This window comes from Phyllobates terribilis, unplaced genomic scaffold, assembly GCF_046119375.1.
Source record: "Phyllobates terribilis strain yellow unplaced genomic scaffold, ASM4611937v1 Scaffold_124__1_contigs__length_5142088, whole genome shotgun sequence".
Lineage (NCBI taxonomy): Eukaryota > Metazoa > Chordata > Amphibia > Anura > Dendrobatidae > Phyllobates > Phyllobates terribilis.
In genome coordinates, this window is record NW_027362884.1 from 1,008,902 (window position 1) to 1,032,312 (window position 23,411).

Sequence of the window (23,411 nt, forward strand, 5' to 3'; positions counted from 1 at the left end):
TTGATCCCTTGCTGTTTTTGTAATTTTGCCCACTGACAAAGACATGAACAGTCTATAATTTTAAGGGTAGGTTAATTTTAACATTGAGAGATAGAATATCCCCCCCCCAAAAAAAAATCAAGAAAATCACATTGTATAAATTAGATAATTTTTTTTGCATTTTGCAGTGAGAAATAAGTATTTCATCCCCTACAAACCATTATGAGTTCTGGCTGCTACAGACCAGTTTGACGCTCCTAATCAACTCGTTACCTGCATTAAAGACAGCTGTCTTACATAGTCACCTGTATAAAAGACTCTTGTCCACAGACTCCATTAATCAGTCAGACTCTAACCTCTACAACATGGGCAAGACCAAAGAGCTTTCTAAGGATGTCAGGGACAAGATCATAGACCTGCACAAAGCTGGAATGGGCTACAAAACCATAAGTAAAACGCTGGGTGAGAAGGAGAAAACTGTTGGTGCAATTGTAAGAAAATGAAAGAAATACAAAATGACTGTCAATCGACATCGATCTGGGGCACCATGCAAAATCTAACCTCGTGAGTTATCTTTGATCATGAGGAAGGTGAGAGATCAGCCTAAAACTACACGGGGGGAACTTGTTAATGATCTCCAGGCAGCTGGGACCACAGTCACCAAGGAAACCATTGGTAACACATTACGCCTTAAAGGTTTAAAATCCTGCAGTGCCCGCAAGGTCCCACTGCTCAAGAAGGCACATGTGCAGGCCCATCTGAAGTTTACCAATGAACACCTGGATGATTCTGTGAGTTATTGGGAGAAGGTGCTGTGGTCAGATGAGACAAAAATTGAGCTCTTTGGCATTAACTCAACTTGCCGTGTTTGGAGGAAGAAGAAGGAAGTACAACCCTAAGAACATCATTCCAACTGTGAAGCATGGTGGGGGAAACATACTTTGGGGGTGCTTTTCTGCAAAGGGGACATGACGACTGCACCGAATTGAAGGGAAGATGGCTGGCATCATGTATCGCGAGATTTTGGCCAACAACCTCCTTCCCTCAGTAAGAGCATTGAAGATGGGTCGTGGCTAGGTCTTCCAGCAAGGCAATGACCCAAAACATACAGCCAAAGCAACAAAGGAGTGGATCAAAAAGAAGCACAGTAAGGTCATGGAGTGGCCTAGCCAGTCTCCAGACCTTAATCCCATAGAAAACTTATGGAGGGAGTTAAAGCTCCGATTTGCCAAGCGACGACCTCAAAATCTTAATGATTTAGAGATGATCTGCAAAGAGGAGTGGACCAAAATTTCTCCCGACATGTGCGCAAACCTCATCATCAACTACAAAAACCGTCTGACTACTGTGCTTGCCAACATGTGTTTTACCACCAAGTATTAAGTGTGGTTTTCCAGAGGGAATGAAATACTTATTTCTCACAGCAAAATGCCAAAAAATTTATCTAATTTATAATATGGGATTTTATTGATTTTTTTTTGATATTCTATTTCTCAATGTTAAAATTAACCTACCCTTAAAATTATAGACTGTTCCTGTCTTTGTCAGTGGACAAATTAACAAAGACAGCAAGGGATCAAATAATTATTTCCCCCACCGTGTATATAACTTATATATATATATATATATATATACTAGATGGTGGCCCGATTCTAACGCATCGGGTATTCTAGAATATGTATGCGGCCGACTGGGAGCAATCAGTCAGCAGAGCGGTGGGTACTGGCAAGTCTCTGTTGCTGAGGAAGACCAGGAGAAGACAGCCTTCACCACCCCGATGGGATTATGCGAATTCAACAGCATGCCATTTGGACTCTGTAACGCACCCAGAACGTTCCAGAGGTTGATGGAGTGTTGCTTGGGACACCGGAACTTTGAGACAGTGCTGCTATACGTGGATGACGTTATCGTGTACTCGAGGACGTATGAACACCATCTAAAGCACCTGGCGGAGGTATTTAAGGCATTGTCCCGGCATGGGATGAAACTAAAACCTTCTAAGTGCCACCTGCTCAAACAGAAGGTTCAGTGCCTGGGACACGTAGTCAGCTCAGAGGGAGTAGCATCAGACCCGGAAAAGGTCACTGCCATCCAGAAGTGGCCTGAACCAAGGAACATCAAAGAGGCAAGTCAATTTCTGGGACTGGTCGGGTACTACAGGAAGTTCATTAAGGACCATACCAAAAAGGCAGCACCTCTACAAGATCTCCTGGTAGGACAGTCCAAAATAGGTAAAAGTACACATTCCAGTGGGGCAAAGAGCAGACTGAGTCCTTTGCATCAATGAAGGAAGTCCTAACCGATGAGGAAATCCTGGCTTTCCCTGACTACAGCCAAACTTTCCTGTTGTACACCGACACCAGCAACGAGGGACTGGGAGCTGTGTTGTCCCAGAAGTAAAACGGCAGAGAAAAGGTCATTGCCTATGCCAGTAGGAAGCTTCGCCCTACTGAGAATTACAGTTCCTTCAAGCTGGAGTTCCTGGCCTTGGTCTGGGAAATCACTGAAAGATTCAAGCATTACCTAGCCTCAACTAAATTCACAGCCTTTACCGACAATAACCCCTTGACACACCTGGAGACAGCCAGGTTGGGAGCCATGGAACAGCGTTGGGTAGCCAGGTTGTCGAATTAATAGTTCACAATCAATTACCGGGCAGGTCACAAGAACACCAATGCTGATGCCCTGTCAAGAATGTCCCACCAGTCGGACACCAAGGATAAAGTGGATGACCTAGAAGAAATTGAATTACCTGCTTTCCACAGAAGCAGAATGGTCCACGAGCAACACGCCTCCAGAAGACGTCATGGTAAGACGCTAAATCCTTTACCTCATCACAGCTGGAAGGAGACCCAGGACAGTGACCCGGTTGTCAGCCTCATCAAAGGACTGACAATCCAAGAAGGTTCTCACCTGGAGAAGGATGCTCCTCTACAAGCCAAACATGTGTGGAATGAGAGAAGCCGGCTGTTCATCTACAGAGAAAAGCTGTGCAGAAGGTACAGTACAGACCAAAAGTTTGGACACACCTTCTCATTTAAAGATTTTTCTGTATTTTCATGAATATGAAAATTGTACATTCACACTGAAGGCATCAAAACTATGAATTAACACATGTGGAATTATATACTTAACAAAAAAGTGTGAAACAACTGAAAATATGTCTTATATTCTAGGTTCTTCAAAGTAGCCACCTTTTGCTTTGATGACTGCTTTGCACACTCCTGGCATTCGCTTGATGAGCTTCAAGAGGTAGTCACCGGAAATGGTTTTCACTTCACAGGTGTGCCCTGTCAGGTTTAATAAGTGGGATTTCTTGCCTTATAAATGGGGTTGGGACCATCAGTTGTGTTGTGCAGAAGTCTGGTGGATACACAGCTGATAGTCCTACTGAATAGACTGTTAGAATTTGTGCTACGGCAAGAAAAAAGCAGCTAAGTAAAGAAAAACTAGTGGCCTTCATTACTTTAAGAAATGAAGGTCAGTCAGTGCGAAAAATTGGGAAAACTTTGAAAGTGTCCCCAAGTGAAGTTGCAAAAACCATCAAGCGCTACAAAGAAACTGCCGCACATGAGGACTGCCCCAGAAAAGGAAGACCAAGAGTCACCTCTGCTTCTGAGGATAAGTTTATCCGAGTCACCTGCCTCAGAAATCGCAGGTTAACAGCAGCTCAGATTAGAGACCAGGTCAATGCCACACAAAGTTCTAGCAGCAGACACATCTCTACAACAACTGTTAAGAGGAGACTTTGTGCAGCAGGCCTTCATGGTAAAATAGCTGCTAGGAAACCACTGCTAAGGACAGGCAACAAGCAGAAGAGACTTGTTTGGGCTAAAGAACACACGGAATGGACATTAGACCAGTGGAAATCTGTGCTCTGGTCTGATGAGTCCAAATTTGAGATCTTTGGTTCCAACCACCGTGTCTTTGTGCGACGCAGAAAAGGTGAACGGATGGACTCTACATGCCTGGTTCCCACCGTGAAGCATGGAGGAGGAGGTGTGATGGTGTGGGGGTGCTTTGCTGGTGACACTGTTGGGGATTTATTCAAAATTGAAAGCATACTGACTAGTGTTGAGCATTTCGATACTGAAATATCGGGTATCGACCGATATTCGCGGTATCGGAATTCCGTTACTGAGTTCCGATACTTTTACAATATCGGATACCGGAATCGGAAGTTCCAATAATGCAATGAGCCAGTGTGATTTTATTCAGCCAATGAGGATCCTAAGAAGTGTGGGCTCATCCTGCGGCATGTTAGGCATGTTAACTAATGGCATGGCTGTGATTGGCTGCTGAAATGATGTCTTGATGCACTATAAAAGCTGCCGCCGCTGTTTTGGGCTCACTCTGCTGTGAATTCAGTTAGGGATAGGACGCTGTTGTTCTGAGGGACAGTTTTAGCTACCTATTTACTCTATTGTGCTTTACCCAAGCTACTTTATAAATCGCTGTGCCTTGCAGCGCTAGTGCACAGTGCTCTGTACTGTTCACAGTGCTCTGTACTGTTCACGGCTGTCTGCAAGGTCTCTGTGTGTGAGTGCAGCTCACGCTGTAGTGTGTGCTGCAGCCACGTCCGGTTGTAGTCTGCTCAGCGTGCGTCACTGCCTCATACATTGTCCTTTTTTGCTAATTGCTAATTTTTCCTTATTTCTCCTATTAGTGTGGTGGTTCCATCCGTATTCAGCTAGATTGGTTCCAAACACAATATATAGGAGTAGATAGAGGAGCCTTTCTGCTGCCTTGTGCCCTGCAGCCCTAGCCAGATTAGCTAATACTAATACCTATTTTTTGTAGCCTCATCTATTGCATTGTAGGTTACCTTCCTGCATTGTAATAGCTACAAAAAGTTTGTGATACTATCGGTATTACATCTTCAGGCACATCCAGTGTCTTTTTGTGACAAAAAAACCTAAATAAAGTTCACCAAACACTCCACTTTACAGTTGTGTAGGCCACATTAGCTCATATTAAAGTCTAGTCCACACTTTATAAAATTAGTGTTTCTTATACCTGTTAGCAGCTGTTCAGAAATAAGCACACTAAGCCCTTAGTACTTTTCTGCCTATCTTTATCAGTCTACCAAGATGAAGAAGGCAGGGAGTAAGGCATGTGGTCGTGGGCGTGCAGTTTCTGCAGGGAGAGGACGTGAGGATTCTGTGCCTGCAGGGAGAGGACGTGGGGATTCTGTGCCTGCTGCGGGCACCAGTGACTCAGCATCCCCCAGTTTTACCAGGCAACAGTCCTTTATGCGCAGCTTTGTAGGAGGTCGCTCTACTCCACTGCTGCGGGAGGACCAAATTGAAGCAGTTTTCGGATGGATAGCAGCTAACGCATTGACTTCAATTAGTTCCAGATCCTCTCAGGTCCTGAGCACTGAAGAGCACCCATCTGTCTCTTCACCACCTGCCAAATTGCCCAGGCAGTCAGAGAGCCCTGGACAGGAGCCATCTCTACTTCTGTTCTCTGAATCTCTTGGCTTGGAAAGAGGGGGCCAGCCAAGCAGAATTCTAGAATTAGAAGAAGAGGTAGTATGAAGCTTTGTCTCTCTGAATCTGAAGAGGCGGGTAGGCCAGTGCCTATGGTCAGCACACCTCAGTACGCATCTGATGATGAGACTCAGGTGCCACTTTCTGGTGCGTACTCTGCTGTCGAGACTACCCATGAGAAGCAGTTGTCTGAAGAGGGTGGTGTAGATGATGAGGTCCTTGACCCATCATGGCGTGAGGGACAGGAAGGTGGTGGGAGCAATTAGAATCATAGAATCATAGAATCATAGAATGGTAGAGTTGGAAGGGACCTCCTGGGTCATCTGGTCCAACCCCCTGCTCAAAGCAGGATTCACTAAATCATCTCAGACAGATGTCTGTCCAGCCTCTGTTTGAAGACGTCCATTGAAGGGGAACTCACCACCTCTCGTGGCAGCCTGTTCCACTCATTAATCACCCTAACTGTCAAAAAGTTTTTTCTAATATCTAATCTGTGTCTCCTCCCATTTAGTTTCATCCCATTGCTTCTAGTCTTTCCTTGTGCAAATGAGAATAAAGATGATCCTTCTACAATGTGACAGCCCTTGACATATTTGTAGACAGCTATTAAGTCTCCTCTCAGTCTTCTTTTTTGCAAGCTAAACATTCCCAAATCCTGCAACCGTTCCTCATAGGACATGGTTTGCAGACCAGTCACCATTCTGGTCGCTCTTCTCTGAACTTGCTCCAGTTTGTCGATGTCTTTTTTAAAATGTGGTGCCCAAAACTGTACACACTATTCCAGATGAGGTCTGACCAAAGAGGAGTAAAGACCGATAATGACTTCACGTGATCTAGACCAGAGGTCCCCAACCGCCGGTCCGCGGACCAGGACCGGGCCGTTGGGGTTTTTCAGCCGGTCCGCGGCGCCGCTGACCAGGGCCGGCGTCAGCACCCGGGCAAATGCCGGGGCTCTGAGCAGGCAGAGGGGCCCACTGGCGGTCGCGCACCCCGCTGGGCTATGGGCGGAGGAGAGCGGTGTCAGCGCCCGCCCTTCTCTGCCGCTTGCTCAGGGCCCCGGCAGCCCGATACTTACCTCTCCCCGTGCCTCCGCAGATCAGCTGTCTTCCTGCTCTGCGCTCCCTGTGACGTCTCAGGTCAGAGGGCGCGGTGACGTCTTTACACCGCGCCCTCCCCTGAGCCGTCACAGGGAGCGCTGAGCGGGAAGAAACGACAACGCTGGAGTTCGGAGCCGAGCAGCGGGCAGCAGGTGAGGAGAAGGGAGGTGAGTATTTGATTTTTTTTTTTTTTTTTTTTTAATGTATGGAGGCATGGGGCAGTATAAAGAGGGGAGGGGGGGCATCCTGCTTGGGGCATTATAAAGAGGAGGGGTGACAGCCTGCATGGGGCATTATAAAGAGGGGGGGATTCCTGCTTGGGGCATTATAAAGAGGAGGGGTGACAGCCTGCATGGGGCATTATAAGGTGGGGACCAGCCTGCATGGGGCATTATAAGGTGGGGAACAGCCTGCACGGGGCATTATAAAGAGAGGGGGGGACATCCTGCATGGGGCAGTATAAAGAGGAGGGGTGACAGCCTGCATGGGGCATTATAAAGAGGGGGGGTGACAGCCTGCATGGGGCATTATAAAGAGGGGGGGTGACAGCCTGCATGGGGCAGTATAAAGAGGAGGGGTGACAGCCTGCATGGGGCAGTATAAAGAGGAGGGGTGACAGCCTGCATGGGGCATTATAAAGAGGGGGGGCAGCCTGTATGGGGCATTATGTGGGGGGTAACAGCCTGCATGGAGCATTAAAAGGGGGGGGCCTGTATGGGGCACTATGTGGGGGGGAACAGCCTGCATGGAGCATTATAAGGGGGGGGGCAGCCTGTATGGGGCATTATGTGGGGGTAACAGCCTGCATGGAGCATTAAAAGGGAGGGGCCTGTATGGGGCATTATGTGGAGGGTAACAGCCTGCATGGAGCATTATAAGGGGGGGACAGCCTGTATGGGGCATTATGTGGGGGGTAACAGCCTGCATGCAGCATTATATGGGGACCGGTATCCTGTATGGAGCGTTATATGGGGGCCAGTATCCTGTATGGAGCGTTATATGGGGGCCAGTATTCTGTATGGAGCCTTATATGGGAGCCAGTATTCCGTATGGGGTCTTATATGGGGGCCAGTATTCCGTATGGGGCCTTATATGGGGGCAAGTATTCCGTATGGAGCCTTATATGGGGGCCACTATTCTGTGTGGAGCGATTCACCGGTTTCTGAGCTATTGTAGAATTTACAATAGATATCACTCATGAAGTGAAATCTTTGCATTGTACTATATATATATATTTCTCCGCCGTATCTCTGCATCATGAATCGTGGTATGTGTTAAAGGGGCCCACTGAGACTCTTTCGCCCGGGGCCCAGAAAAACCTGGAGCCGGCCCTGCCGCTGACAGCTAGCTCCGCGGCCCTGCGCCTGGTCAGAACTCGCTCTGTGTGGATTTATAATGTTTTCTGCCATAGCCGTGACAGCTCGCAGCTCCCGGCAGAGAACATTATGCAGGACGGGGTGGGGCGTCGGGCGGGTCTTAGTGACGCAGCCCTCCACAGCACAGCATGGTACCTGTTGTACGTCACGGGGCGGGTCTTAGTGACGCGGCCCTCCTGCACAGCATGGTGTGTTCCTGACGGGGTGGGGCGGCAGGCTCTCCTCACTGACACGCCCCCGGCAGAACATGTTATGTGGGGCGTGCTGGGGCAGCAGACTGGCTTCAGTGACGCGGCTCCCGGTACCGGTGTTCAGTGTGTAGCGCTGCTAAGCAGCAGCGCTGTATACACTGACGCTCAATGTACAATGCTGCTACTTAGCAGCGCTGTACACCGAGGTCCCGCCAGCATCCTCCCCATACAGCTCCACCCCTCCATAACCCCACCCCCATATGACCAAAGCCCCGCCCCCACCCCCACCGGGCCATGGAAAACTGGTCTTGCTTAAAGCCGGTCCCTGGTGCAAAAAAGGTTGGGGACCTCTGATCTAGACTGTATGCTTCTGTTAATACATCCCAGAATTGTATTTGCCTTTTTTGCTGCTGCATCACACTGTTGACTCATGTTCAGTCTATGATCTATTAGTATACCTAAGTCTTTTTCACATGTACTGTTGCTTAGCTCTATTCCTCCCATTCTGTATATGCTTTTTTCATTTTTATTGCCCAGATGTAGTACTTTGCATTTTTCCCTGTTAAAAAACATTATGTTGGTTGCTGCCCACTGCTCCAGTTTATTTAGGTCTTTTGAATCCTCTCTCTCTCTTCTCTAGTATTAGCTACCCCTCCTAGCTTTGTGTCATCAGCAAATTTAATCAGTTTACCCTCAATTCCTTCATCTAAATCATTGATGAAGATGTTGAACAATACAGGTCCCAGGACAGAGCCCTGTGGTACCCCACTTGAGACATTCATCCAGCTGGATGTGAAGCCATTTACAACCACCCTTTGAGTCCGATCACTAAGCCAGTTATGAATCCACCTAACAGTTGCCTGGTCCATTGCATACTTGGTCATTTTTTCAATAAGGATGGTGTGAGATACTTTGTCAAATGCTTTGCTGAAGTCAAGATATACTATATCTACAGCATTTCCCTGATCCACCCAGTCAGTGATTCTGTCATAGAAGGAAATTAAGTTAGTCTGACATGACTTGTTAGTTACAAACCCATGCTGACTCTGGTTAATCACTTCATTCTTATCCAGGTACTTACATACATGTTGTTTAATAATTTGTTCAAAGATCTTTCCTGGTATAGAAGTCAGACTCACCGGCCTATAGTTCCCTGGGTCCACCTTCTTCCCCTTTTTGAAGATAGGAACAACATTTGCTCTTCTCCAGTCTTCTGGGACTTCTCCTGTTCTCCAAGAATTTTCAAAGATTATGGAGAGTGGTTCTAAAATTTCTTCTACGATCTCCTTCAGTACTCTGGGGTGTAATTCATCTGGACCTGGAGACTTGAACTCATTTATGTTAGCTAAATATTCCTTCACAATCTTTCTGTTTACAGATAACTTGGATTCTTCTATTCCTTTAAAAGGACAGTGAAGATCAGTTGATGTTACATTTTCTTTCTGAGAGAAAACAGATGCAAAATAGGAATTAAAAAGTTCGGCCTTCTCAACATCCTGTCTTACCATTTCTCCATTTTCATCCTGTAAAAATCCTATAGCATCTTTGACTTTTCTTTTACTTTTGACATACCCCGAAAATCCTTTTTTATTGCTTTTGACATCTCTTGCAAGCCTTAATTCATTGTCAGCTTTAGCTAACCTGATACGTGCCCTGCAGGATCTGCAGACTGCATTATAATCTTCTTTAGATATGCCTCCCTCTTTCCATTTAATAAACATTTCTTTCTTTCTTTTTAGCATGTGTTTAAGTTCTGTGTTCATCCATCCTGGTTTCCTTAAATGCTTCCCATTCTTCCTACTTTTCGGGATTGTTAACAATTGTGCTTTGAGAATCTCATTTTTAAAAATTTCCCATCCTTCCTGGACATTTTTGTCCTTAAGGACATCCAGCCATTGGATCCCTCCTATTCTCTTTCTGAGTCTCTTAAAATCTGCCTTTCTAAAATCTAACCTTGAAGTTTGAGTCTTCACATGTCTTCCTCCTCTAGTTATCCAAAATTCTATAATAGCATGATCGCTGCCTCCTAGGGTCCCAGCCACCTTTACCTCCTCAACCATTTCCTCCCTGTTTATAAGGATTAGATCCAAAGTAGCAGATCCCCTTGTTTTCTCCCCTACCTTTTGGAAGATAAAGTTGTCAGCAAGAGAGGATAAGAATTTGCTTGACCTGTTAGTTTTACTTGAGAGAGATTCCCAACAAATGTCTGGATAGTTGAAATCTCCCATGACCACTACGTCATATTTTTTGGAGAACTTGGTCATTTGATACATAAAGAGTTCATCCATATCTTCAGCTTGCCCAGGTGGCCTGTAGTAAATGCCTACAATGGTGTCCTTTCCGTTGTTCTCTCCTTGTATTCTTACCCAAAATTCTGAGGAAGAGATTCCCCTAACGGCCCAAAAAGGAGGGAGAGGGAGGGGGCAGACTTGGTTGCCTGTAGCCTCCACTTCGGCTCCCATTAGGAGCATGCCTCTTCCAAAATCCAAAATGGGCGCTCCCAAGACTTGCAGTGCCTGGTCCTTTTTTGACACAGTTGCAGATGACATTTGCTTTGTCAAATGCAAGCTGTGTAATCAGAAGGTGAAAAGAGGGAAAAGTGTCAGCAACCTCAATACCATAAATATGTGGAAACATGTGCGGACCAAGCACGTGGTGGAGTTACAAAAACACACTGAAGACCTAGGCCAACCTACAGCGCCACCTACTACCTCTTCAGCTCGTGTTGTAGCCTCTTCCTCCAGCTCACACACAGCTGGTTCGGCTTCCTCAAAGGGGCGCCATGGAAGAACCTCTGGCACTGTTGTACAGAGACACAGTGTCATTCCACCCACAGCACCACGTTCCCTGTCATCCTCACACTCCCAGGCCAGTCTACAGCCATCGTTAGCACAGGCATGGGAGAAAAGGCGCCCATACTCGGCAAACCACCCCCGAGCACAGGCTCTGAATGCTGGCATTGCAAAACTACTGGCCCTTGAAATGCTATCATTCAGGCTGGTGGAGACTGACACCTTCCGTAACTTCATGGCATTGGCAGTCCCACAATACAAAGTGCTCAGCCGCTTTTATTTCAGCAGGCAAGCCGTCCCTGCCCTGCAACAGAATGTGGAGGGAAAAATTAAACATGCGCTACAAAATGCCGTCAGTAGCAAGGTCCACCTGACCACCGATGCGTGGACCAGTAAGCATGGACAGGGACGATACCTTTCCCTCTCTGCCCATTGGGTAAATGTTGTGGAGCCGGGTACAGATCTTGAGAGTGGCGCTGTACGTGTTCTGCCAACTCCAAGGATTGCAGGAATCCAGTCTGTACACATTGACTCCTACTCATACTCCAGTTCCTCTGAATCAGCGCTGCAGGAGCCGTCACGGTCTACCTCCATATCGACCCATGAACGGTTGGCCAAACGTCAACAGGCCGTATTGAAATTAATTTCTTTGGGGAATCAAAGCCACACAGCGCAGGAGCTCTGGAATGCCATCAAGCAGCAGAGCGACGTGTGGTTTGTGCCAGCGATTCTCCAGCCAGGCATGGTAGTGTGTGACAATGGCCGAAATCTGGTGGCAGCTCTGGGCCTAGGCAACCTCACTCACATCCCATGTGTGGCACATGTGCTCAACTTGGTCGTGCAGAGTTTTTTGAGGGACTATCCGGATCTTGATGCACTGCTGCACAAGGTCCGCATAGAGTGAGCTCACTTGCGGCGTTCCAGCAACGCAAGATCGCGCATTGCAGCTCTGCAGCGCCGATTACGCCTTCCGGAACATCGCATCATATGTGACCTACCCACCAGGTGGAATTCACATTACATATGTTGGAGAGGTTGTGTAAGCAGCAGGCATCAGTAATGGAGTACCAGTTGCAGCAGGCGCAAACAAGTCGCAGTGCGCGCCGTTCACACTTCACCACCACTGAGTGGGCCTCTATGAAGGACATCTGCCACGTTTTGCGTGCCTTCGATTATTCCACGCGGATGGCGAGTGCAGATGATGCACTAGTGAGCATGACTATCCCCATTATCTGCCTGCTTGAAAAAACACTGCAAGCAGTAAGGGAGGAGGTTTTGGAAGAGGTGGAGGATGAGGAGTCACAAATGCCATCTACTTCTGTACATTCTGCGCAACGTGATGCCTCACAAAGGCCTAGGCAGGGGACACTTTGTGAGGAGGATGAGGAGGAGTCAATGGAGGAAGAACATCTGTCCAGAGGAGAGAGGAACACAATGCTCTAGTAGTCAGTATCTAGAGCGAGGGTGGGGTGATGCAGAGCAGGCAGAGATCACGTCTCAAGCAGGGGACAGTGTTTCTTGGCCAGTTGGCAGTCTGCAGCACATGGTTGATTTCATGCTGCAGTGCCTGAGAAACAACCGAAGCATCGCCCATATTCTCAACACGGCTGATTATTGGGTGTCCACCCTCCTAGATCCTCGCTACCGGGACAACTTACAAAGCCTCATAACACCGTTGAACCGGGACCGTAAAATGCGGGAGTACCAAGACACACTGGTGCATTCCATCATGTTCTCCATTCCAACCGAGAGCAGTGCTGCTAGTGCTTTACAAAGCAGCTCAGTGCGTCGAGGCAGTGGAGGAAGCTCTGCACAAAGAGGGAGCAGAAGCAGCGCCTCAGCACAAGGCAAGACCAGTATGGCCCAAATGTGGCAAAGTTTTGTGTCCCCGCCGCCACAAATGTCTACACCATCACAGACGGCTCCAGTCAGCAGGAGGCAACGTTTCCGTCAGATGGTGACAGACTACATGTCTTGCCCTCTCAGTGTACTCCCAGACGGCTCTTCCCCCTTCAAGTTTTGGGTCTCTAAGCTGGATACATGGCCAGAGCTTAGCCAGTATGCATTGGAGGTGCTGGCTTGCCCTGCTGCTAGTGTATTATCAGAACGCGTCTTTAGTGGTGTACTAACAGACCGTCACATGCGCCTATCCTCCGATAACGTTGACCGGCTTACTTTTCTGAAAATGAGCAATGCCTGGATCTCGCATGAATTTGCCAGTCCCCTTCCAGAATAAATAATTGGTTGGCAACAGTATCCAGGTCATCTGTTGTGTTCATGTTTCTACCACCTGAACTGTAATCCCTGAGCTCCAACACCGCCTGTTGCTGCTCAGAAGTGCCGTCTGCACAGTCAATACTTGGTCCAGTGTTATTGGGGTTCATTAACGTCAGCTGATCCCCTGCTGTGTGTCCGGCAAATTCTCCTGCTCTGTCCACATCCACTCTGCTACTAATTTAAAACTTGCTCCAATTACACCTCTGGCTCCTCTGTTTTCAGTATTATCCCTGAGCTCCAACACCGCCAGTTGCTGCTCAGAAGTGCCGTCTGCACAGTCAACGCTTGGTCCAGTGTTATTGGGGTTCAGTAACGTCGGCTGATCCCCTGCTGTGTGTCCGGCAAATTCTCCTGCTCTGTCCACATTGTCACTACTACTGATTTTAAAGTTGCTCCAATTAGGCCTCTGTCTGGCTCCTCTCTGTTTTCATTATTTACCCTGGGCTCCAATACCGCCAGTTGCTGCTCAGAAGTGCCGTCTGCACAGTCAACACTTGGTCCAGTGTTATTGGGGTTCAGTAACGTCAGCTGATCCCCTGCTGTGTGTCCGGCAATTTCTCCTGCTCTGTCCACATTGTCACTACTACTGATTTTAAAGTTGCTCCAATTAGGCCTCTTTCTGGCTCCTCTCTGTTTTCAGTATTTACCCTGGGCTCCAACACCGCCAGTTGCTGCTCAGAAGTGCCGTCTGCACAGTCAACGCTTGGTCCAGTGTTATTGGGGTTCAGTAACGTCAGATGATCCCCTGCTGTGTGTCCGGCAATTTCTCCTGCTCTGTCCACATCCACTCTGCTACTAATTTAAAACTTGCTCCAATTACACCTCTGGCTCCACTGTTTTCAGTATTTACCCTGGGCTCCAACACCGCCAGTTGCTGCTCAGAAGTGCCGTCTGCACAGTCAACGCTTGGTCCAGTGTTCTTGGGGTTCAGTAATGTCAGCTGATCCCCTGCTGTGTGTCCGGCAATTTATCCTGCTCTGTCCACATCCACTCTACTACTAATTTAAAACTTGCTCCAATTAGGCCTCTGGCTCCACTTTGTTTTTAGTATTTACCCTGGGTTCCAGCACCGCCAGCTGTTTCCCAGCAGTGTCTTTGGCACGGGTACTCCCTCCTGCCCAGCCTGGTTCCAGCACGCCATCTGTTTCCAGGTAGTGTCAACGTCACTTTGCCTCCAATACGTTGTCCTGTTGTGTTGCGGTCGGGTTAGCCGACTCTATGGTGCCTGCAGTTTAGGTGACTCCTATGTGGGTTGCGGGATCTAGCAATGAAGGCTGGTTCCATAATGCCAATAGGACAAGTACCCCCTGTAGGACTGTGGGTTTCGGTAACTCCGGCCGGCTCGCGGCCTTGCAACTTTTTTTTACATGGGTACCTTCTGCTACCCATCCGCTTTCCAGTACCGTCAGCTGGTTCTCGGCAGTGCCTTTGGCTTAGGTGCCTCCTTCGCGGTATCCAAGTTCCACCAACGTCTGCTGGTCCTTGGTAGTGCTTTCTGGCACAGGTACCTCCTGCTTAGTAACCGAGTTCCAGTACCGTCAGCTGGTCTTCGGTAGTTCCATTGGCTCTTGTACCTTCTGCTACCCATCCGGGTTCCAGTACCATCAGCTGGTTCTCGGCAGTTCCTCAGCCTTCTTGTACCTTCTGCTACATTTCCAAGTTCAAGCTTTTTGAAATGGTTTTTGGTAATCACTCTGGATCTCGCTGACGACGACCCTGAAGACGACGACCCTGAAGACCACCTCGAAGAAGACAAGGACCCTGAAGACGACGACCCTGAAGACCACCCCAAAGAAGACGAGGACCCCGAAGACGATGACCCTGAAGATGACGACCCTGAAGACCACCCCGAAGAAGACGAGGACTCCGAAGACAACGACCCTGAAGACGACGACCCTGAAGACCACCCCGAAGAAGACGATGAGTCTGAAGACGACGACCCTGAAGACCACCCCGAAGAAGACGAGGACCCCGAAGACGACGACCCTGAAGACCACCCCGAAGAAGACAACGAGCCTGAAGACGACGACCCTGAAGACGACGACCCTGAAGACGACGACCCTGAAGACCACCCCGAAGAAGGCGAGGACCCCGAAGACAATGACCCTGAAGACGACGACCCTGAAGACCACCCCGAAGAAGATGAGGACCCCGAAGACGATGACCCTGAAGACCACCCCAAAGAAGACCAAGAAGATGACCCTGAAGAAGATGACCAAGACGACATAGAACAAGAAGACAACCACCAAGATACAGAAGAGCAAGAAACAGAAGACCAAGAAGCAGAAGAACAAGAAGATGCAGAACAAAAAGCAGAACATTAAGCATAAGACTAAAAATCAGAGCAAAATATATTATCTAAATTATAAGCAGGAGAAGACTAAGCAGTGTATGGGGGTGAGTCCGTTCCTCCTCGTGGTGCCCCTGGAAAAGACCTGCTGCTGCAGGCCAAACTGAACGCGGACAAGTCGGTGAGCAGGAAGCTGCAAACTCTGCTGAAGCACGGCAAGTGTGGCGGAAGCTGTAGCTGACTTTCTAAAATGAGCACACATGCGGCGCACTTTGACAAGCAGATGTGACAGATCTTGGTAGGTTTGAGAAACCGCTGAACCATGAGGTTAAGCACATGGGCCAGGCATGGTACGTGTGTGAGCTCGCCTTGCTTCAGAGCCACCGCCAGGTTCCGGCCATTGTCACACATGACCATGCCTGGCTGTAGGTTCAGCGGTGTCAGCCACAGACATGCCTGCTCTTTCAGAGCTGTCCACAACTCTAAAGCGGTGTGCGGTTTGTCACCTAAGCATATTAGCTTCAGCACAACCTGTTGGCGCTTGACTGAGGCAGTGTTGCAGTGCTTCCAGCTTCTAACTGATGTGGTCATTTTGGAGATAGAGGCTGAAGAGGAGGAGGAGGTGCAGGAGCTGTAGAAAGTGGGAGCAACCCTGATTGACCCAGGGCCCGCAATCCTCAGCGTCAGGAGGACGTGCTCCGTCCCAAGGTCCGACTGGGTCCCGGCTTCCACTATATTAACCCAGTGTGCCGTCAGCGAGATGTACTGTCCCTGCCCACAAGCACTTGTCGACGTGTCCGTGGTTAGGTGGACTTTCCCTGTAACTGCGTTGTTGAGGGCATGGCCAATGTTGTGGGACACGTGCTCGTGTAATGCGGGGACGGCACACCTGGAGAAATAGTGGTGGCTGGGAACAGAGTAACGAGAGACAGCCGCCGCCATCAGGTTGCGGAAAGCTTCCGTCTCCACAAGCCTAAAAGGCAATATATTGAGTGCAAGCATTTGCAAAATGTGTGAATTTAGTACTGTGGCCTGTGGGGCGTTGACTGCATATTTGCGCTTGCATTCCAAGGACTGGAGTAGGGACAACTGAACACTGCGCTGGGACAAGGACGTGGATGTGCTTGCTGATGGTGCTAGTTGAGAGGGTGCAATGATACGTGCAGGGCGTGAGGCATCTCGCATTCGCCATGGTCAGGGGATTGGCGTGCACGAACAACAGCGGAAAAAGCAGTGGTGTCACCCACAGACACTGTTTATGGACCCTGGGGTTCGTCCCACTTAGTCGGGTGCTTTGCTGCCATGTGCTTGATCATTCTGGTGGTGGTCAGGCTGCTAGTTTTGCTACCCCTGCTGATGCTGGCCTGGCAGGTGGTGCAAATGGCCTTTTGGGGTTATCCGCAGAGTCTTTAAAAACCAACTAGACTCGGGAAGACCTAACAGTTGTACTGGCAACTTTCGTCGTATTGGCGTTTGCGAGGAACGCTTTCTCGCCTTGTGTCTACGGCCACCACACTGCTTCTTCCTGCCTGTTGTGGTGCTATGCCTTCCTCCCCCTGTGTGCTTCTGTCCTTGCTCTGCATGTCCCTCTGCCAGGTTGGGTCAGTTACTATATCATCCACCACCTCGTCTTCCACTTCCCCTCCCTGGTCCTCCTCCTGACTTTCTGGCAATTGTGTCTCATCATCATTCACCTCTTGTGACAGTAATTGCACTTTCCCACCATTGCCTTTGTGGCACGCCAGGGGTCCGGTTGCATTGCCTCCCTCACAAGGGGTGATGCCATGCCTTGAAGCAAGGGGGGGTCCCCTAATCATGTTTACCGGCATACAACACTTTCCTGGCTCCAGACCAGGAAGGGGGGCTCTTCCCCTTAGCAACTGGAATCTGGAGGTGGGGTTAGTAGTAGTGAGTTGAGAGGAGTGGAAGACAGGACAGCGACGAGGAAGGACCTGGGGAGTGGAGCTGTAAACCAGCTCACCCCAGAGGGAAGCGCAGAAGAACCGGACACCGCAGTCAGAGGTTTTGGGGCACTGAAGGCCCAGCATCAGAAACCGGAGGGCAGGAGACTGCAAGGCTCCTGGCCCCATCAGACGCCCCGAGGCTCAGCAGGACCATAGGACCCAGCACCACCACATGGGAGTGACACTCCAAGAAGGCCCGAGCTGCCTGCCATACGGGTGAGGAACAGACGTTTTACTCAGGGACGAAGGCCGCAGCATATCTACAAGCAGCAGGGCCAAAGAGATTAGCGCAGAGGGAATGCCTACAACTTCACCTGGCGAGGTGGATTCCCAACTTGCTTCCAGGCCGCCCGGACGTCTACTACCAGCTAGTTCCCTTGTCCTGGTCTGCTTAACAAACGGCAAGTAAAGATAAGAGGAAACTGCCATTAAGCTATGGACTGGTCATTATCTGCGCCATCACCTGCATTACACTGCACTAACCACATCTACCCTATAGTATCACTACATCCTGCCCTGGAGCTAAGCTCTGCCTGTGGAGAGCTGAACCAACTCTGCTGCGTGACCATCAGCTCCAGGGGATCTGCACCGCAGCGGCGGCCCCATATAGCCACATACCACAGGTGTCGTCGCGAACATTATCTCTATAAAAACTTTATTACCTTTTACTTTTCCCATTTTATTGACCGCCCTGGGTCACGGACCGGGTCACTGCCACTGTGACATCCCCCAGCATCGACCGGCCCGGCTACCGAGTACCCCACGGCCCAGGGGGCGCGTCACCTTCGTGTGACCGTGGCTGCTCAAATATTTGGGCATCGCTACACGCGTTCTCTTCTTGACTCGCTTGAAGCTGGCTGGGCGAGAGCCCCGAATCTACAAATGGAAAAGTGAACAGCTCTTCTGAGGGTCCAAGTGTGGGATCAGTTGTCTCCGGGCACTCGGCATGGTGGAAGGAAGGAGGATCAGGGTGAGGAATATGCAGTCCAGACTCACGGCTACTGAGACTTGACAGTGTGGAAGACAGGATGGTGGTGGCGGATAAATGACTGGAAGCATTATCTGCTATCCAACCAACAACCTTTTGACACTGCTCTATGTTCAATAGTGGGGTTCTGCGGTCCCCTATTAATTGGGAATGGAAGGTCGAGCGACAAGATGTGGGTGTTTGTTGTGGCACAATTTCAGCTTCCCACGGCCACGTCCTCGGCCTGTGCATGCACCATCACCATCACGTCCACTTCCCTGTCCCTTGCCACGCACCTTGCCCATTTTAAATGGAGGACAATATTTTCCATGTTCACTAGAAATGGCTGATTTAGGAACGCAGTTATATGTGATACGTCTGATAAAGAACCACGGTTTTAAATAATAGGCCTGTAATTTACTAATACTATTCTACACAGACAACTAGTGTGAATAGCTTGACCGACACAATGCAATGAAATGGAAGGCAGAAATGGCTGATTTTGGAACACTGTTATAGGTGATATGTCTGACAGAGAACCATGGTATTAAATAATAGGCCTGTAATTTAGTAATCTGTATGGCATTGCCTGTTCAGCAGTTGTCTTTAGTTTATGCCATACACCAAAGACAACTGCTTAACAGACAATGCCATACACCAAAGACAACTGCTTAACAGGCAATGCCATACACCAAAGACAACTGCTTAACAGACAATGCCATACACCAAAGACAACTGCTTAACAGACACTGCCATGCACCAAAGACAACTGCTTAACAGACAATGCCATACACCAAAGACAACTGCTTAACAGACACTGCCATACACCAAAGACAACTGCTTAACAGGTAATGCCATACACCAAAGACAACTGCTTAACAAACAATGCCATACACCAAAGACAACTGCTTAACAAACAATGCCATACACCAAAGACAACTGCTTAACAGGCAATGCCATACACCAAAGACAACTGCTTAACAGGCAATGCCATACACCAAAGACAACTGCTTAACAGGCAATGCCATAAACCAAAGACAACTGCTTAACAGACAATGCCATACACCAAAGACAACTGCTTAACAGACAATGCCATACACCAAAGACAACTGCTTAACAGACAGTGCCATACACTAAAGACAACTGCTTAACAGGCAATGCCATAAACCAAAGACAACTGCTTAACAGACAATGCCATACACCAAAGACAACTGCTTAACAGACAATGCCATACACCAAAGACAACTGCTTAACAGACAGTGCCATACACTAAAGACAACTGCTTAACAGTCAATGCCATACACTAAAGACAACTACTTAACAGGCAATGCTATACACTAAAGACAACTGCTTAACAGGCAATGCCATACACCGAAGACAACTGCTTAACATGCAATGCCATACACCAAAGACAACTGCTTAACAGACAATGCCATACACCAAAGACAACTGCTTAACAGACAATGCCATACACCGAAGACAACTGCTTAACAGGCAATGCCATACACCGAAGACAAATGCTTAACAGACAGTGCCATACACTAAAGACAACTGCTTAACAGGCAATGCCATACACTAAAGACAACTGCTTAACAGGCAATGCCATACACCGAAGACAACTGCTTAACAGGCAATGCCATACACCGAAGACAACTGCTTAACAGACAGTGCCATACACTAAAGACAACTGCTTAACAGGCAATGCCATACACTAAAGACAACTGCTTAACAGGCAATGCCATACACTAAAGACAACTGCTTAACAGGCAATGCTATACACCGAAGACAACTGCTTAACATGCAATGCCATACACCAAAGACAACTGCTTAACAGACAATGCCATACACCAAAGACAACTGCTTAACAGACAATGCCATACACCAAAGACAACTGCTTAACAGGCAATGCCATACACCAAAGACAACTGCTTAACAGGCAATGCCATACACCAAAGATAACTGCTTAACAGACAATGCCATACACCAAAGACAACTGCTTAACAGACAATGCCATACACCAAAGACAACTGCTTAACAGACAATGCCATACACCAAAGACAACTGCTTAACAGGCAATGCCATACACCAAAGACAACTGCTTAACAGACAATGCCATACACCAAAGACAACTGCTTAACAGACAATGCCATACACCAAAGACAACTGTTCAACAGACAATGCCATACACCAAAGACAACTGCTTAACAGGCAATGCCATACACCAAAGACAACTGCTTAACAGACAGTGCCATACACCAAAGACAACTGCTTAACAGACAATGCCATACACCAAAGACAACTGCTTAACAGGCAATGCCATACACCAAAGATAAATGCTTAACAGACAATGCCATACATCAAAGACAACTGCTTAACAGACAATGCCGTACACCAAAGACAACTGCTTAACAGACAGTGCCATACACTAAAGACAACTGCTTAACAGGCAATGCCATACACTAAAGACAACTGCTTAACAGGCAATGCCATACACTAAAGACAACTGCTTAACAGGCAATGCCATACACTAAAGACAACTGCTTAACAGGGAATGCCATACACTAAAGACAACTGCTTAACAGGCAATGCCATACACCGAAGACAACTGCTTAACAGACAATGCCATACACCAAAGACAACTGCTTAACAGACAATGCCATACACCAAAGACAACTGCTTAACAGGCAATGCCATATACCAAAGACAACTGCTTAAGAGACAATGCCATACACCAAAGACAACTGCTTAACAGACAATGCCATATACCAAAGACAACTGCTTAAGAGACAATGCCATACACTAAAGACAACTGCTTAACAGGCAATGTCATACACCAAAGACAACTGCTTAACAGGCAATGCCATACACCAAAGACAACTGCTTAAGAGACAATGCCATACACCAAAGACAACTGCTTAACAGACACTGCCATACACCAAAGACAACTGCTTAACAGGCAATGCCATACACCAAAGACAACTGCTTAACACGTAACGCCATGCAACAAAGACAACTGCTTAACAGACAATGCCATACACCGAAGACAACTGCTTAACAGACACTGCCATACACCAAGGACAACTGCTTAACAGGCAATGCCATACACCAAAGACAACTGCTTAACAGACAATGCCATACGCCAAAGACAACTGCTTAACAGACACATCCATACACCAAAGACAACAGCTTAACAGGCAACGCCATGCACCAAAGACAACTGCTTAACAGGCAATGCCATACACCAAAGACAACTGCTTAACAGGCAATGCCATGCACCAAAGACAACTGCTTAACAGACAATGCCATACACCAAAGACAACTGCTTAACAGACAATGCCATACACCAAAGACAACTGCTTAACAGGCAACGCCATACACCAAAGACAACTGCTTAACAGGCAATGCCATGCACCAAAGACAACTGCTTAACAGACAATGCCATACACCAAAGACAACTGCTTAACAGACAATGCCATACACCAAAGACAACTGCTTAACAGGCAACGCCATACACCAAAGACAACTGCTTAACAGGCAACGCCATACACCAAAGACAACTGCTTAAGACAATGCCATACACTAAAGACAACTGCTTAACAGGCAATGCCATACACCAAAGACAACTGCTTAACAGACAATGCCATACACAAAAGACAACTGCTTAACAGACAATGCCATGCACCAAAGACAACTGCTTAACAGACAATGCCATACATCAAAGACAACTGCTTAACAGACAGTGCCATACACTAAAGACAACTGCTTAACAGGCAATGCCATACACTAAAGACAACTGCTTAACAGGCAATGCCATACACTAAAGACAACTGCTTAACAGGCAATGCCATACACTAAAGACAACTGCTTAACAGGGAATGCCATACACTAAAGACAACTGCTTAACAGGCAATGCCATACACCGAAGACAACTGCTTAACAGACAATGCCATACACCAAAGACAACTGCTTAACAGACAATGCCATACACCAAAGACAACTGCTTAACAGGCAATGCCATATACCAAAGACAACTGCTTAAGAGACAATGCCATACACCAAAGACAACTGATTAACAGACACTGCCATACACCAAAGACAACTGCTTAACAGGCAATGCCATATTCCAAAGACAACTTCTTAACAGACAATGCCATACACCAAAGACAACTGCTTAACATGCAATGCCATATACCAAAGACAACTGCTTAAAAGACAATGCCATACACTAAAGACAACTGCTTAACAGGCAATGCCATACACCAAAGACAACTGCTTAACAGGCAATGCCATACACCAAAGACAACTGCTTAAGAGACAATGCCATACACCAAAGACAACTGCTTAACAGACACTGCCATGCACCAAAGACAACTGCTTAACAGGCAATGCCATACACCAAAGACAACTGCTTAACACGTAACGCCATGCAACAAAGACAACTGCTTAACAGACAATGCCATACACCGAAGACAACTGCTTAACAGACACTGCCATACACCAAGGACAACTGCTTAACAGGCAATGCCATACACCAAAGACAACTGCTTAACAGACAATGCCATACGCCAAAGACAACTGCTTAACAGACACATCCATACACCAAAGACAACAGCTTAACAGGCAACGCCATGCACCAAAGACAACTGCTTAACAGGCAATGCCATGCACCAAAGACAACTGCTTAACAGACAATGCCATACACCAAAGACAACTGCTTAACAGACAATGCCATACACCAAAGACAACTGCTTAACAGGCAACGCCATACACCAAAGACAACTGCTTAACAGGCAATGCCATGCACCAAAGACAACTGCTTAACAGACAATGCCATACACCAAAGACAACTGCTTAACAGACAATGCCATACACCAAAGACAACTGCTTAACAGGCAACGCCATACACCAAAGACAACTGCTTAACAGGCAACGCCATACACCAAAGACAACTGCTTAAGACAATGCCATACACTAAAGACAACTGCT